Genomic DNA, 13,786 nt, shown 5'->3' with positions numbered 1-13,786 from the left:
GCACATGTGTACAACGTGCAGGTTTGTTACATATGTATACATGTGCCATGTTGGTGTGCTACACCCATTAACTTGTCATTTACATTAGGTATATCTCCTAATGCTATCCCTCCCCCAAGCCCCCATCCCACGACAGAACATCTCTTCATGCTGCTCTTGCAAAAGCTAAATCTCCCTGCTTGCACTTCCAACCTGCAAGAAAAATCTCATTCCTACCTCAACGTTCTACCAATCAGATCGTTACATTTTTCTTTAACTTAATTGCAGTTCTCCATTTAACCTACAGGGAAGAGAAAAATCTAAACAGGAACACAGACATTAGTGCTGGTTTCTTGACAAGTCATGGATTTCTGCCATGACTGATTATAGGAGCCATAAGAAGCCAAGGAGATCACATTTAAGTACCAGCAAAAGAATACTTTTTCAACCTATATAATTCCATGTATAGAGAATAACAAAATTATGGCAAACACCACCACACCACACTGCAAACAAAATAAAGAAACTATTGTAAAACTGTGGCTAAATATCTAGTTTCTAATATCTACTTCCAATGGATTTCTGCTGCCTGCATTTCCTTTGACAGCCAGTCTGCTGACCTGGCATCCAAGACATCATTATGTAAAATGTTCTGGGAATCCAACAGTCAGTTCTCAGCATCTTAGGTCTAGCCTCCAAGCATTATTTATAATGCTAATGTCAGCACCATGAGCCAATTGTATTCCCATAATCCCCTTCCAAGAGTAGAAGAAAGAAAACTCCCCAGAAATATCTATCCCTGGGATGTCAGAGGTAAGGCTGAGAGCAATGTTGCATTCGCCTGTTTCTGTAGCTCTTGCTTTCTAACTCTCAGAGCAGCCTCTTTGGCTATTTCTCTAGGGCTTTCCAGTGCTACCCTCCAGCTTGTAATGTTTTTTCTTATGACTTTTTGCCATACGCTAAAGGAATGCATTGAACTAACGTGAAATATTATTAACAAGGCTGGCAGAATGCTCTTCCGTGGATAATGAGGTAGAGGCTTCTCTGCCAAAATAAATTTTCATAGGTACAAATTCTATTTCTCAGTCTGATCACTAGTGGTTTAATTTTTCGTTTCCTAATCTTCAGCCTTAGTCAAATCATCTTTTCGTAGAGAAAATATTCCTAGCAACCTAAAGTACACAACTGACTTTCCATGAAAATAAACTCCACTTCTCCATTCTCCTAGCCTCCCAGATTTCTAACACATTTAATCTTTTCTAGATTCTGCCAAAGTCAAAGGAGTTCATAAAATACATCATGCACCAATCTGCTTTTCAGACCAACTTGATATGATGCAGTTGAATTTTGACAGGCTAGCAGAAAGGAAATGACTTAAATCAGAAGCAGGCTTGGTTTAAAATTGTCTTGTCTGTGTGGTTGTTATTTTTTTCCTAGATGGTTCCAGAAAAAATAAATACGATTCTTGAGAGTGTCTACTTTGGAAATTGTTTTTTCCCTTCTTTGTCATTCTCTGTGTGATCCCAAGGGGCTACTGGAGAGAATTTTCCAGGAGCAAAAGGAAGGGAAAAGCCAGTGAAAAATTCAATTTGCTCTTAATAACAACTCTTTTTCACATGTTGATGAGCTGCCTCATCAGCCAGCCATGGAATCATTGTTAAAGACTCCTCTGATTCCTTGACCTCAGGAAAATAAGTATCATTTAGTCCAGGATCAAAAACAAGTTGAAAAGTTCTCTTTAAGAATCTTAATAATACGCCAGAAATGACTTAGATAACTAGGTGGTTCGGATGAAATCTTTAATATTCAAAATACTTTAGAAAGAAAAACAAGCTTTTAAAAATGACAAACCCCAATGAGAGCAAAGAAAACCCTTTAAAAATGTGGGAAGAAGCTGAGTCAGACTCTGTCAGCAAGCTTCACTGAGGTCTGGGGACTTGTACTAACATGATTTTTTTTTTTTTTTTTTGAACTTACACAGCAACTTTTGGCCAAAGATCTCAATGTATTCTATAAAAGGAAAATTATCTAACATCCCATTGGACGGGATAGGTTCAGGATATTACCACTATCTCTCTAAATCCGGGTTTCTCAACCTCTGCACGATTGACATTTTGAGTTGAATTATTCTTTATTGTGGAACCTGTCCTGTGTAATGTGGGATGTTGAGCAGCAACCCTGAACTCTACGCACTAGATGCCAGCAGTCTCACCTTCCCCCCATGTCCTTCCTCCCTTGTTGTGACAACCAAAAATGTCTCTAGACTTTGCCAAGTAACCTCTGGGGGGCAAAATAGCCCCCAGTTGAGAAACACTCTTCTAAATGAACCCACCAAGGCACAGAGCAGTCAATAGACTTATATGGACCAGGCACGGTGGCTCATGCCTGTAATCCCAGCACTTTGGGAGGTCGAGACAGGCGGATCACCTGAGGTCAGGAGTTTGAGACCAGACCAACCAACATGGAAAAACCCCGCCCTACTAAAAATACAAAATTAGCTGGATGTGGTGGCACATGCCTGTAATCCCAGCGACTTGGGAAGCTGAGACAGGAGAATTGCTTGAACCCGGGAGGCAGAGGTTGCAGTGAGCCAAGATCACACCATTGCACTCCAGCCTGGACAACGAGAGCAATGCTCCTTCTCAAAAAAAAAAAAAAAAAAATTGACTTATATGATAGCACTCGGCCAAAAAGGCAGTCTCAAAACTAGAAGAAAACGATAATTCCCAAGTCGCAAACATGTAACCCATACCACCAGTGCTCCCTACTTTAGTGGAAACTCATCTCTCAGACCACCCCTGAGTCACTAATTTATTCCTGAATTTGGTTAGTTCTGGAAACACATCCACTAGGACTTAGTTGTCAGTATAAATTTTCCCTCATGCTGCACTGAATGGTTGGCTGTGCTGTGTATAACTGATTGGTGTTATTCTCTTGGGGATCACTAAGCGAATTCTGAGACTAACTTCTTTCTGAAAGCAGGTAAGTCTATATAGCATGAAACGGATCAGAAGCAACCTTGTTATTGTACATGCAGAATCATTTATAGCTAAAGCCTTTACTAAATGCAGAGCCGCTGATGAAGCAAAATGGGATAGGACAAGGAGTTCACAGGATGACTTAGCTGAGCAGATGAACATTTTAGATTTTATCTGGTAAGTCCCTCAACCACATTAATTTTTTGCAGAGCATTTCTTGGAAATGGTCGCTATGTGTACTTTTTCTTAGCTGACTTATTTAAACAGAACACTTTATTTGCATACAAATTTTTTGATATGTTGGTGCTTGTCTCTTGATAAATTATAAAATGCCTGTCCCCGGCTGGGCGCAGTGGGTCACACCTGTAATCCCAGCACTTTGGGGGACCGAGGCAGGCAGATCACGAGGTCAGGAGATCGAGGCCATCCTGGCTAACACTAAAAATACAAAAATTAGCCGGGCTTGGTGGCAGGCGCCTGTAGTCCCAGCTACTAGGGAGGCTGAGGCAGGAGAATGGCGTGAACCCGGGAGGCGGAGCTTGCAGTGAGCTGAGATCGCGCCACTGCACTCCAGCCTGGGCGATAGAGCGAGACTCTGTCTCAAAAAAAAAAAAAAAAAGCCTGTCCCCTCCCTCCTTTTTGTTCACATCGGCTTGTGAACTTGCTGATCCCTCCAGATGAATCAGTGAAGACAGGTACAGATTAACTTGGGCAATGAGCCACCTCAAGCATTTTGGGAATAGAAACAGGTGTAATAATTTATTTTTAAAACTTGAACTCAGAGACGCAAAAGAAGAGTGAAATGCCATGCTTGTGTGACTGTTGCAGAAAGCTGGGTGTAAAGCTGTACCATTTAGCTCTATAGTCAATGAACATATGCCGTGTACCTACTGAATCTGAGGCCCTGTGCTGACGCTACAGAAAATGCAAGAATGCCCAGAGTCAGACGGGCCTGGTGGCTCACATTTGTAATTCCAGCACTTTGGTAGGCCCAGGCAGGCAGATCACTTGAGGCCAGGGGTTCGAGACCAGCCTGGCCAGCATGATGAAACCCTGTCTCTACTAAAAATACAAAATTAGCCAGGACTGGTGGCAGATTCCTGTAATCCCAGCTACTTGGGAAGCTGAGGCAGGAGAATCACTTGAACCTAGAAGCTGGAGGTTGCAGTGAGCCAAGATCAGGCCACTGTACTCCAGCCTGGGCAAAAGAGTGAGGCTTCATCAAAAAAAAAAAAAAAAAAAAAAAGCCCCAGAGTCATGTTCTGCATTGATTTTTTTTTTTTTTTTTTTTTTTGGTCGTAGACTAGGGAAAAACTGTTACATATGCAGAAGTAATTATACTGCAAGGCAGAAGGTAATCAGTGCTGTAAAGGGGAACGGGGAAGTGTGTGTTTTTGGCATTCATAATTTTTGGCCCCACGATACCGCAAAGAGTTAGATTCTCATCACAAGATAGGGCAGGTGGTATATAGCAGAAAATGCTCTAAATTTAGGGTCAAAAAATCTGGGCTGAAACCTAGTGTTTCCATTTTCTAGTTGCATGTCTTTCAGCATGTTATATAACTTCTCCGAGCCTCCATTTCCTCATAACAGAAAGACAACAATAGTGCCTCAGAGGGTAACTATGAACAGCATGACTTTCGTTAAACATTCAGACAAATGTTGCAGTTTCCAATGTTAGGGTCAAGCATAGCTATACTTTGTTGGATGCTTGCCTTGTGCAAAGTCTTTTAATATATCATCTCTAACCTACACAATATAAAATAGGCATCATTAGTCCACTTTTATAGATAAGGAAGTCGAAGCCAAAAGTGACTAAGTGATTAATCTAAAGTACACAGCTAGTATTCCACAGACTCTATTGAATCTATTGAACCCAAAGCCCACCCAACTCAAAAGCATGCATAATTTTCATATCACCATGCTGCCACTTCACCATAGTCTCTATTTTGTATAATAGAGCAAGAAAATTACAAATAAACAAGTTAACATAGCACCCACTGACATATGAGATTGATAAAATAACCATCAAGAAAAATAGTATTGATTTATCATATTTCAAGAATGGAAAAATAGAACAAATACAAATTACCCCCCACAGGATTCTTAAGAAAATAAGACCAAATGACCTAGAATTTGAGACCAAAAAAAATGTGTGAGGAAGTTTACAGAAGTCCTACCCGTTCCTAGAACTGGCAAGTTTCAACACTTGAGCAGATGGAGGGCCTGAAGCCCTCAGGAGCCTTTCTGAGTTTGGGTTTGAGCTCAGAACCCAGTAGCAACTCTCTTACCATAGGAAGAAAGAAAAGACCAGGCAACAGCTGTACTACAGGGTGCGAAGAAAAAGAAAGAATTAGCTATCTGTCCTCAAGAAATGAAAATATTTTCTTTTTGGCAAGCTATAGTGCAACATGTCAGGTGGAAATAATCTATTTTTATATTAGGTTGGTGCAAAAGTAATCACAGTTTTTGCCACTTTAATGGCAAAATACTAATACTTGCACCTAATACTTTACAAATTGAAAATGTTGCTCTTCTGAGAGAGAACATGGAGATATAGAGTCAGGAAAAATATCTAAGACCAATCAGGATTTAAAGAGAATCCCCCACCAATAAAGTAATCTACAAAGACTGGGTCCATACAGCTCTCTCATGTAATCCTCAGGTCAACCACGTACAGCATATGCTCTATGACTATTTTGCAAATGAAAACATTTAAGTGCAATGATCCTTTTATTTTTCTCAAGGTGTCTGTGGAGCAGTCATTGTGTTGCTTTGTAAGAAGTGGCCACCTTCAACATGGGAAGATGTCCTCTCTGGCCCCGCCTAGGTCTGCCTGTTCCCTCAACACAAACACTTCCCACTCAGTCTGCTCTACATCTCTCTGCACACTGTCCATCTGGCACAAAGAAGGAACACCAGCTGGTACATAAACTAGCACTGGAGGTATTTCCAGTAGCCTGTGACCTCTGAATGGATCAACCTTCCACAGTCAACTCCTGAGTATCTGCAAAAGACTTGCACGTCTCCTTGGCAAAGTTCTGGCACGTAAGTGTTATTTCAACAACACAAGAGAATCATTCCACAATTTAAAGGAATTTTCATCTTGGCCTATACAAAGTAGTAGGAAGATAAATCTGCAGGGAAAAAGGAATTATAGAGCCTCCAATGTCAAAGAAAAATCCATTCATTGTGGATTATCTCTTGCTCTCCTCCATTAAGGCAGATAATTGGGGTTACCTGAATCTCTAATCTTACAACACTGCTGAAAGCTAGGTATTAATCTATTTTTATAGCTGATGAAAATGAGTGTCAGAGGTTAAGCAACTTGCCTCAGGCCTTACAGCTAGTAGGTGTTGGAAGAGAAGCTCTTCAACCTCACTTACCTTTAGTAAGGCACTCCCCTCCCAATAAAGCAAACAGCAGAGTGAAATGAAGGGAAGACACTCCTTCTCTTTAAAAGCATGATTAAGAACAGTTAAAAATTTGGGGCTCAAATATCCAGGCTTACACTTTGTCAGCTACCTATAGTGAATGTTACATCTTGTCCTGGCCTTTTCCATATACCCAGTAACTTTCAGGCCCCTATCAATGGTATGTGCTCAATGGCTAAAGAATAATATTAACATTAGCTCAAACAACATTGCAATGCAAAGACAAAATCAAACAGGGAGAACAATATCAAGATATATGATTCAAGAGCTAAGCACAGTGGTGCACATCTGTAGTCCCAGCTACTCGGGAGTCTGAGACAGGAGGATGACTTGAGCCCAGGAGTTCTAGTCTGAGCAATATAGTGAGACTCTGTCTCTAAAAGAAATAACAATAAAAAGACATATGATTAATTCCAAGTCAGATAAAAAAGACTTCTCATCTTCAGATAAGCTTGGATCTATCACTTCATTAATACCAACAGTGAAAGTTGCCACTAAACATTGATTATGATAGCTCTAATTTAGAAAGTAGAAGTTAACATTTCTATATCAAGTTGAGAAAACTAAAACTAAGCAACTTGCACAAGGCCATTGTCCTAAAAAGTGCTAGAACCTAGATTCAACCTGGGTGTTTCTCACTTGTAAGCCTGCAGCCTTCCTAACTGCACTAACGTCTATAACTAAGAACTGTTTGTATGTGTAGCTCATCACATAATTACTTCTCAGTCCCTCATAATTCTTAGATGATGGAAAGTCACAGGACTGAGAAATCTGAATAGAGCCAGTGCCCAGAAACTGTCACCACTGGATTTAGTGCCTAAAAGTTCACACTTTCAGTCAGCCAATGAGAAAACCCAGTCAAATGCAAGAGCAAGCTAGAATGAATAGCGTAATAACCAACTAAGTTGGTGACAAAGCCCTGAGAAACGCTCAAGGGAGATTTCAGTTTACTGGTGAAAAAAGGAGGGCATTGGACACCCAGGAGAAGTAGAAAATGGCCTCAGCCTCAACGACAAAACCAACTGTAGCACCACGGCTTGCCCTTGCTAGAAGCACTCCCCATCTGATGCATGGAAAATGACTTGTATAAGATTTTTTAGCAAGGCAATGGTTAATGTTGTATTAGAGCTCAGAGGGCCCAGCTGCTAATATAAAAATCTGTTCAGAAGACAGGGCTAGCATGTAAATTGTGTCTTCAAGAAACAAATGGAGTCAAAATCCTGATTCCTCAGCCAGACACGTTTGCTACAGGTCCCAAAAAGGCGTATACATAGAATCATCCCATGCCCACATACTTTATTATCAGTTGAGGTTCTGACCCCAAATCTTTCCTCCTCTGTTGAGCTGTGTAAACACAACCCCACCACTAGCCTAGTTAAGACTTAGCCTAGAAGCAGGTGAACTTTTGTAGGCCAGTGGCTCTGCATTAGTCACCTTGAGGACTTGTTAAAAGTTGGACTGCTGGGCCCCACCCACTGAGATTTTGATTCAGTTTTTCTAGGGTGGGACCTGAGAATTGTTTACATTTCTCATAAGTTATCTGATGATGTTGATGCCACTGGTCTGTGGACCACACATTGAAAATGACTGTTATAGACCTACACTCAAGGCTTGTCCCCAGGGTCCTACAGCTACAGAAGCAGGTAGAGGCAAGGCGAGTTCCAAGAAAATGCACTTCTACAGAACGGCAAAAACAGCTGGCCAACCCCTCCTTTCCCCAGAGTCCTACCTGAATCCTCCTAGGACTTCCAAAGGCCCAGGGCCACCTTTCAATTGACAGGCTACCTCAGGCCCATCTCTCATTGCACCAGATACATAGGGAAAAAAAGAAAAACAAAATTGAAAAGACAGTCTGAAGAGCAAAGTAAGTCCCACTTCCCTCCAAGGGGTATTCTAAGCAGTAAAATACATGTTAACTCCCTTGCTCCTCCCCCAGAAACTCCACTCCCTATCATGATGACCAAGTTATTGATCATCGCTTTTGTGGAAGAATGAGGTTAAGCTTAGATGTGCAATTAACAAGGCTTATAGTCACATGCTTTGCCAGCTGAACTACACTTTGCTAAAATATTTACCATAAAATAAAGAAATTGGCACATCCAATAAAAATATTACAGACATTTTATTTGGCCATCCTAGAGAAACAGCCACAGAAGTGATCAACACATAATAACCTCCCAATTATTTTTCTCTTTAAGACCTATGGTTTCTTAAAGTGCTTTTTTTTGTGTGTGTGTGTGTGTGACAGAGTCTCACTCTGTCGCCCATGCTGGAGTGCAGTGGCACAATCTCAGCTCACTGCAAGTTTTGCCTCCCTGGTTCTCCTGTCTCAGCCTCCTGAGTAGCTGGGATTACAGGCGTGCACCACCACACCTGGTTAATTTTTACATTTTTAGTAGAGACGGAGTTTCGCCATGTTGGTCAGGATGGTCTCAAACTCCTGACCTCAAGTAACCTGCCCACCTCGGCCTCCCAAAGTGCTGTGATTACAGGCGTGAGCCACCGCGCCCGGCCACTTAAAGCGCTTTTAACCATGCAAATTAGAGAGGCTAGAGTTAATTTTATAATGCATTAGATAGTTACTGGGATAGCTATTGATTTTTTTCACTTCAAATGGCATTCAATTAAGGAATATGTACAAATCTTCACTGCTTCCAGCTTGAATGGTCATTTATAAAATTTTAAAGGCTAGAACACACAAAATATTTTTAGCTTGGAAGATGTGTTGCAGGGTGGAATGTTTGTGGGAAATGTCCTCTACATGAAGGATTTCTGCTCAAAAATGTCTTGATTAATTAACATAAACAGCTTTGAGGAAAAAGAGAACAGCATCTCAAGTCTGGCAGGATCCTGGCACGGTTCTTTGGAAATTCCAAGGCAAGCCAAGCACAGGGAAAGCAGGCCTCTTCCATCCATGGCTGGTCCAGTTCCAGGGAAACGCCTTGGGCTTGGGAGAGCTCTGGAAAGGCTCTGCTCTAGTTGGCAGTAAACCAAAGTCCATTTCTTCTTTTGCTCCCAGGTCCCCTGAGATAATGAATTGGCTTCAGAGCCCTGGAGAAATGGGATACAGCTAAGGAGACCTGGAGGACCCTGTCAAGAATGGCCTCAGTCAGGTACAGTGGCTCACACCTATAATCCCAGCACTTCAGGAGGATTGCTTGAGGCTGGGAGTTTGGGACCATCCTAGGCAACATAGTAAGACCCTGTCTCTACAAAAAAAAAAAAAAAAAAAAAAAAATTTGAAGAATGGCCCCAATGCCCTGCTCTGCACTGTGAGCTTATCCTTCCAGAATTTAAAAATAGAATGAATGGAATTAAGCATTATGAGAAAGAAATATAATATTCACTGAAAGTATCCTGCTGAGCTTTTAAAACATATGTTATTTAGTTATTGCATTAACACTGCAAGACAGATATTATTGCCTTTTCTATAATACCAGGGGAGAAAAGGGTGAGCAGGAAGGCTAAGTCATCTGCCCCTCATCACATAACACATGAGTGACAGAACTAGGATAGGGACAAGAGCCTGTTTTATACCAAAGTAACCATCTTCTCCACTGGATTCCTCCAATTAACTATAGAAAAGGGGAAAGTTCAAAACAGCTCAACGCTATTACGTTATTTTAAGCCATTCAGACACGGCGTGGGAAATAAGTGGTTTGCAGGTTTTTCTCAATATCAAGGAGTGATTCCCACCACCAGGTTCTTGGGCAACATTGCAACATTGTGAAAAAGGTGATGTTGGTTTACAACCTTTCTATATCCCAGCCTCCCTCTCTTGTACCTCTACTTCTCCTCTACCATCCAGGGCCTACATTAGCCCCTCGTCAGAGCTCCTCTCTCACTCCTGGAGTTTTCCAGAATCCCGATGTGGTCTCCCATCCAATGTCATAAAGACCATGTAATTGTACCAGTGTACAGAGGAGAGGTCCTTTGTACAAGTAGAAACCCATCTCATACTAGTCTTAGACAAACATCCTTGCTTAAAAATTAACCTTTCCCCTCTTACCACCAACCTCTTTTCGGTACTTCCAATGCTTCCATATACCTGGGCTCAATTTGTGAAATAAGAGTAAAATGCTAGCTGAGTAAAATAATTTGCACCACTTGAATGACAAATGGGTTCAACTATTCAGAGGTATCTGTATTTTAAAGGAAGAGTTCTTAATGAATTTTGAACACTGAAAATTTTCATGAGCTGGAAGGTTTTTCTTTTTTTTTTTCTTTTTTCTTTTTTATTTTTTTTGAGACGGAGTCTCGCTCTGTCGCCCAGGCTGGAGTGCAGTGGCGCAATCTCGGCTCACTGCAAGCTCTGCCTCCCGGGTTCACGCCATTCTCCTGCCTCAGCCTCCCGAGTAGCTGGGACTACAGGCGCCCGCCCCTGCGCCCGGCTAATTTTTTCTATTTTTAGTAGAGACGGGGTTTCACCATGGTCTCGATCTCCTGACCTTGTGATCCGCCCACCTCGGCCTCCCAAAGTGCTGGGATTACAGGCGTGAGCCACCACGCCCGGCCAGGTTTTTCTAGATGTATTTCTTTCTGATTCTATCATGGTTCACTCTTATCTCTCAATCAATCAGGGAGCAGTCACGGACTTAGTGTCCCCCATATGAAAGTTTGCCCAGGCCGGGCGTGGTGGCTCACACCTAAAATCCTAGCACTTTGGGAGGCCAAGGCGGGCAGATTGCCCGAGCTCAGGAGTTCGAGACCAGCCTGGGCAACATGGTGAAACCCCCATCTCTACTAAAATACAAAAAATTAGCCGGGCATGGTGGTGCGCACCTGTAGTCCCAGCTCCTCGGGAAGCTGAGACAGAAAAATCGCTTGAACCCAGAGGGCAGAGATTGCAGTGAGCTGAGATCATGTCCCTGTACTCCAGCCTGGGCGACAGAGTGAGACTCTGTCTTCAAAAAAAAAAAAAAAAAAAAGTGAAAGTTTGCCAAAGTGTGATCTAACATTACCAGGTTTTGATTTGATTAGCCTTTTTGCTGCTGCAGTTTCTTCTAAATAAAAAATAATAATAATATTCCATGAATCATCTTCTACCTAGGACTAAAATAGCACCAAGAAAACCTATCAGAGTTCAAAGACCTGTGTGACTTGCCCAAATTTTAGAAGAATTGAACTGTGTAGTTTCCCTGAAAATATGTCATTAAGTATTATATACCAGAAAACTTAGGCCAAGTGTGGTGGCTCACACCTGTAATCTCAGCACTTTGCAAGGCCAAGACAGGAGGGTCCCTTGAGCACAGGAATTCAAGACAAGCCTGGGCAAGATAGCAACACACCCATGTCTACAAAAAAAAAAAAATTGTTTTTAATTCGCTGGGTGTGGTGCTATGTACCTGTAGTCCTAGCTACTTAGGCTGAAGTGGGAGGATCACTTGAGCCCAGGAGTTCGAGGCTGCAATGATCTATGATCACACCAGCACTCCAGCAGCAGTGAGTCTGCTGGAGCAAGTGCCTGTCTCAAAAAAAAAAAAAAAAAAAAAAAAAGAAAAAGAAAGAAAGAAAAGAAATTAATTTTTTTGATGTATAGTAGTCAAAATATTCTTTGTTCAGACATGCCACTTGCCTGGGATTGTTGAATAGCTGGTAAGTCCTGTCTTGTTTAGCATCAAAATACATATAGCCATAGCAATTTTAAGAAACTGAAATATTAAACTATATATTTGCTTTCAAAGCAAAAGTTACGTAAAGTATCTTTGACTGTTATTGAGAAAAAATTGCCTGTATATTTAAAAATTCAATGCTATGTTTTCCAAAGCAGGATGGATGGAGACTCCCTTACTGGTGCAGAAGGTCAAGCTTGCCTTAATGGTCTTACACAAACACTCCTTGCTTAAAAATTCACCTTATCTACAATGTTTGAAAATAGAAGGAGGAGGAAATATGAATAGCAGAAAGAAGAAAAAAGTAGGTGAGGCCTTCAGAACCCTGCCATTTGTTCTTTATCACCTAATATAGATCTGTATTTTTTCCAATCACCACTCTTCGGGCATCTACTATGGGGGACAGTTTATGTCAGTGATGACATAGTTACAGACCGTTCCTCCCAGGCCCACATCTATACAGTTTATGTCAGTGATGACATAGTTACAGACTGTTCCTCCCATGCCCACATCTACACATGCCATCACTTCAGGTCCACAGGCCACCCCACTATTTCTCCGCCTTAACCCTGGCCCTTCTGTCCGTGGGCCTTTGCTCAAGCCATTTGTCTCTTCCAAACACATACTCACCCAATCCTCAATCTCCCTCCTAATTAAACTAATAGTAGATTAATCTTTAACTAATTAAATTTTTATTCTTTTCTCAAGGCCCATTTGAAATGCTCCTTTTTTCAAGGTCCTTTTCTTGTGGCTTCCCAAGGGTGGCACATTTCTCCCTGTTGGAACCTCTCAGGTATTAGCTTTGTGTTACTAAGTGGGCTTTGTGTGATAGTTATTTGTGTTCCATAACAGATTCCCCCTACTAGAACTTCTACCAGAAAAGGAAACAGCCTGTTTATGCTTGTACTTTTAGAAAGGGCTGCTACCGTGTCTAGAGCAGAGGAGGTGTTCAATAAATGTGTTTTCCAATGGAAATAAGATGAAAATTTCAGACAGGCAATGAAAATAAATAATCCTAGACTATTTCCTTCTTGAGTTTTTTAACTTCCCATCTGCCTGGACTCTTCCCCTGCTTTGCTTTGAATACGAGGTTAAGTTTTGTGTTCTCACACTTTGCCTTCGGTTAGCTGTGATCCTGCCAGGAGATGACAACACTCATCTAGAGGGATAAGAGTGGGCACAGGCTATGGCCCACCATGAGAAAAAGAAGTAATAGGAGACCAGAATTCTGGTCAAGAAGGCTTGTTTGTTCGTCTCCCATGCTGACTTGCTTGGTGGTTTTGTAGGTCACTTTCTATGTTAAGGCTTTATATCTAGTGCAAAAAAATTAAAGTTTACGACTTTTTTAACATCTGGAGAGACCATCAACAATAGATAGGGTCTAGTGTCCTGTGGTTTCATAGTCCCCTCGGGTTAATGGTATAGAACAGCATATTTTTTTAAGCCTCAATCAAAAAGCAGGTTTAGGTAGCAATCTGGAAGGTTCTCCATGCTAAGGTGTGTTTTGTTTTTTGTTTTTGTTGTTTTGAGACGCAGTCTTACTCTGTTGCCCAGGCTGGAGTGCAGTGGCGTGATCTCGGCTCACTGCAAACTCCACCTCCCAGGTTCAAGTGATTCTCCTGCCCCAACTTCCCGAGTAGCTGGGATTATAGGCATGTACCACCACACCTGGCTAATTTTTGTATTTTTAGTAGAGACAGGGTTTCACCATATTGGCTAGGCTGGTCTCGAACTCCTGACCTCAGGTGATCCACCCACCTGGGCCTCCCAAAATGCTGGGCTT

General features: G+C 41.7%; 1 long non-coding RNA gene across 1 annotated transcript; it reads left to right on the top strand.

Annotated features, from left to right (window-relative positions):
- The first annotated feature begins 705 nt into the window (after window positions 1-705).
- Window positions 706-9,541, top strand: LOC105493300 (uncharacterized). The gene is made up of 3 exons (XR_011620516.1): window positions 706-792; window positions 5,705-6,005; window positions 9,411-9,541. It is a non-coding gene; the product is annotated as an uncharacterized lncRNA (long non-coding RNA).
- Window positions 9,542-13,786: the final 4,245 nt, after the last annotated feature.

This window comes from Macaca nemestrina, chromosome 3, assembly GCF_043159975.1.
Source record: "Macaca nemestrina isolate mMacNem1 chromosome 3, mMacNem.hap1, whole genome shotgun sequence".
Taxonomy (NCBI): Eukaryota; Metazoa; Chordata; class Mammalia; order Primates; family Cercopithecidae; genus Macaca; species Macaca nemestrina.
Note: the sequence above shows the minus strand (reverse complement) of the source record. Positions and strands in the feature narration are given on the sequence as shown.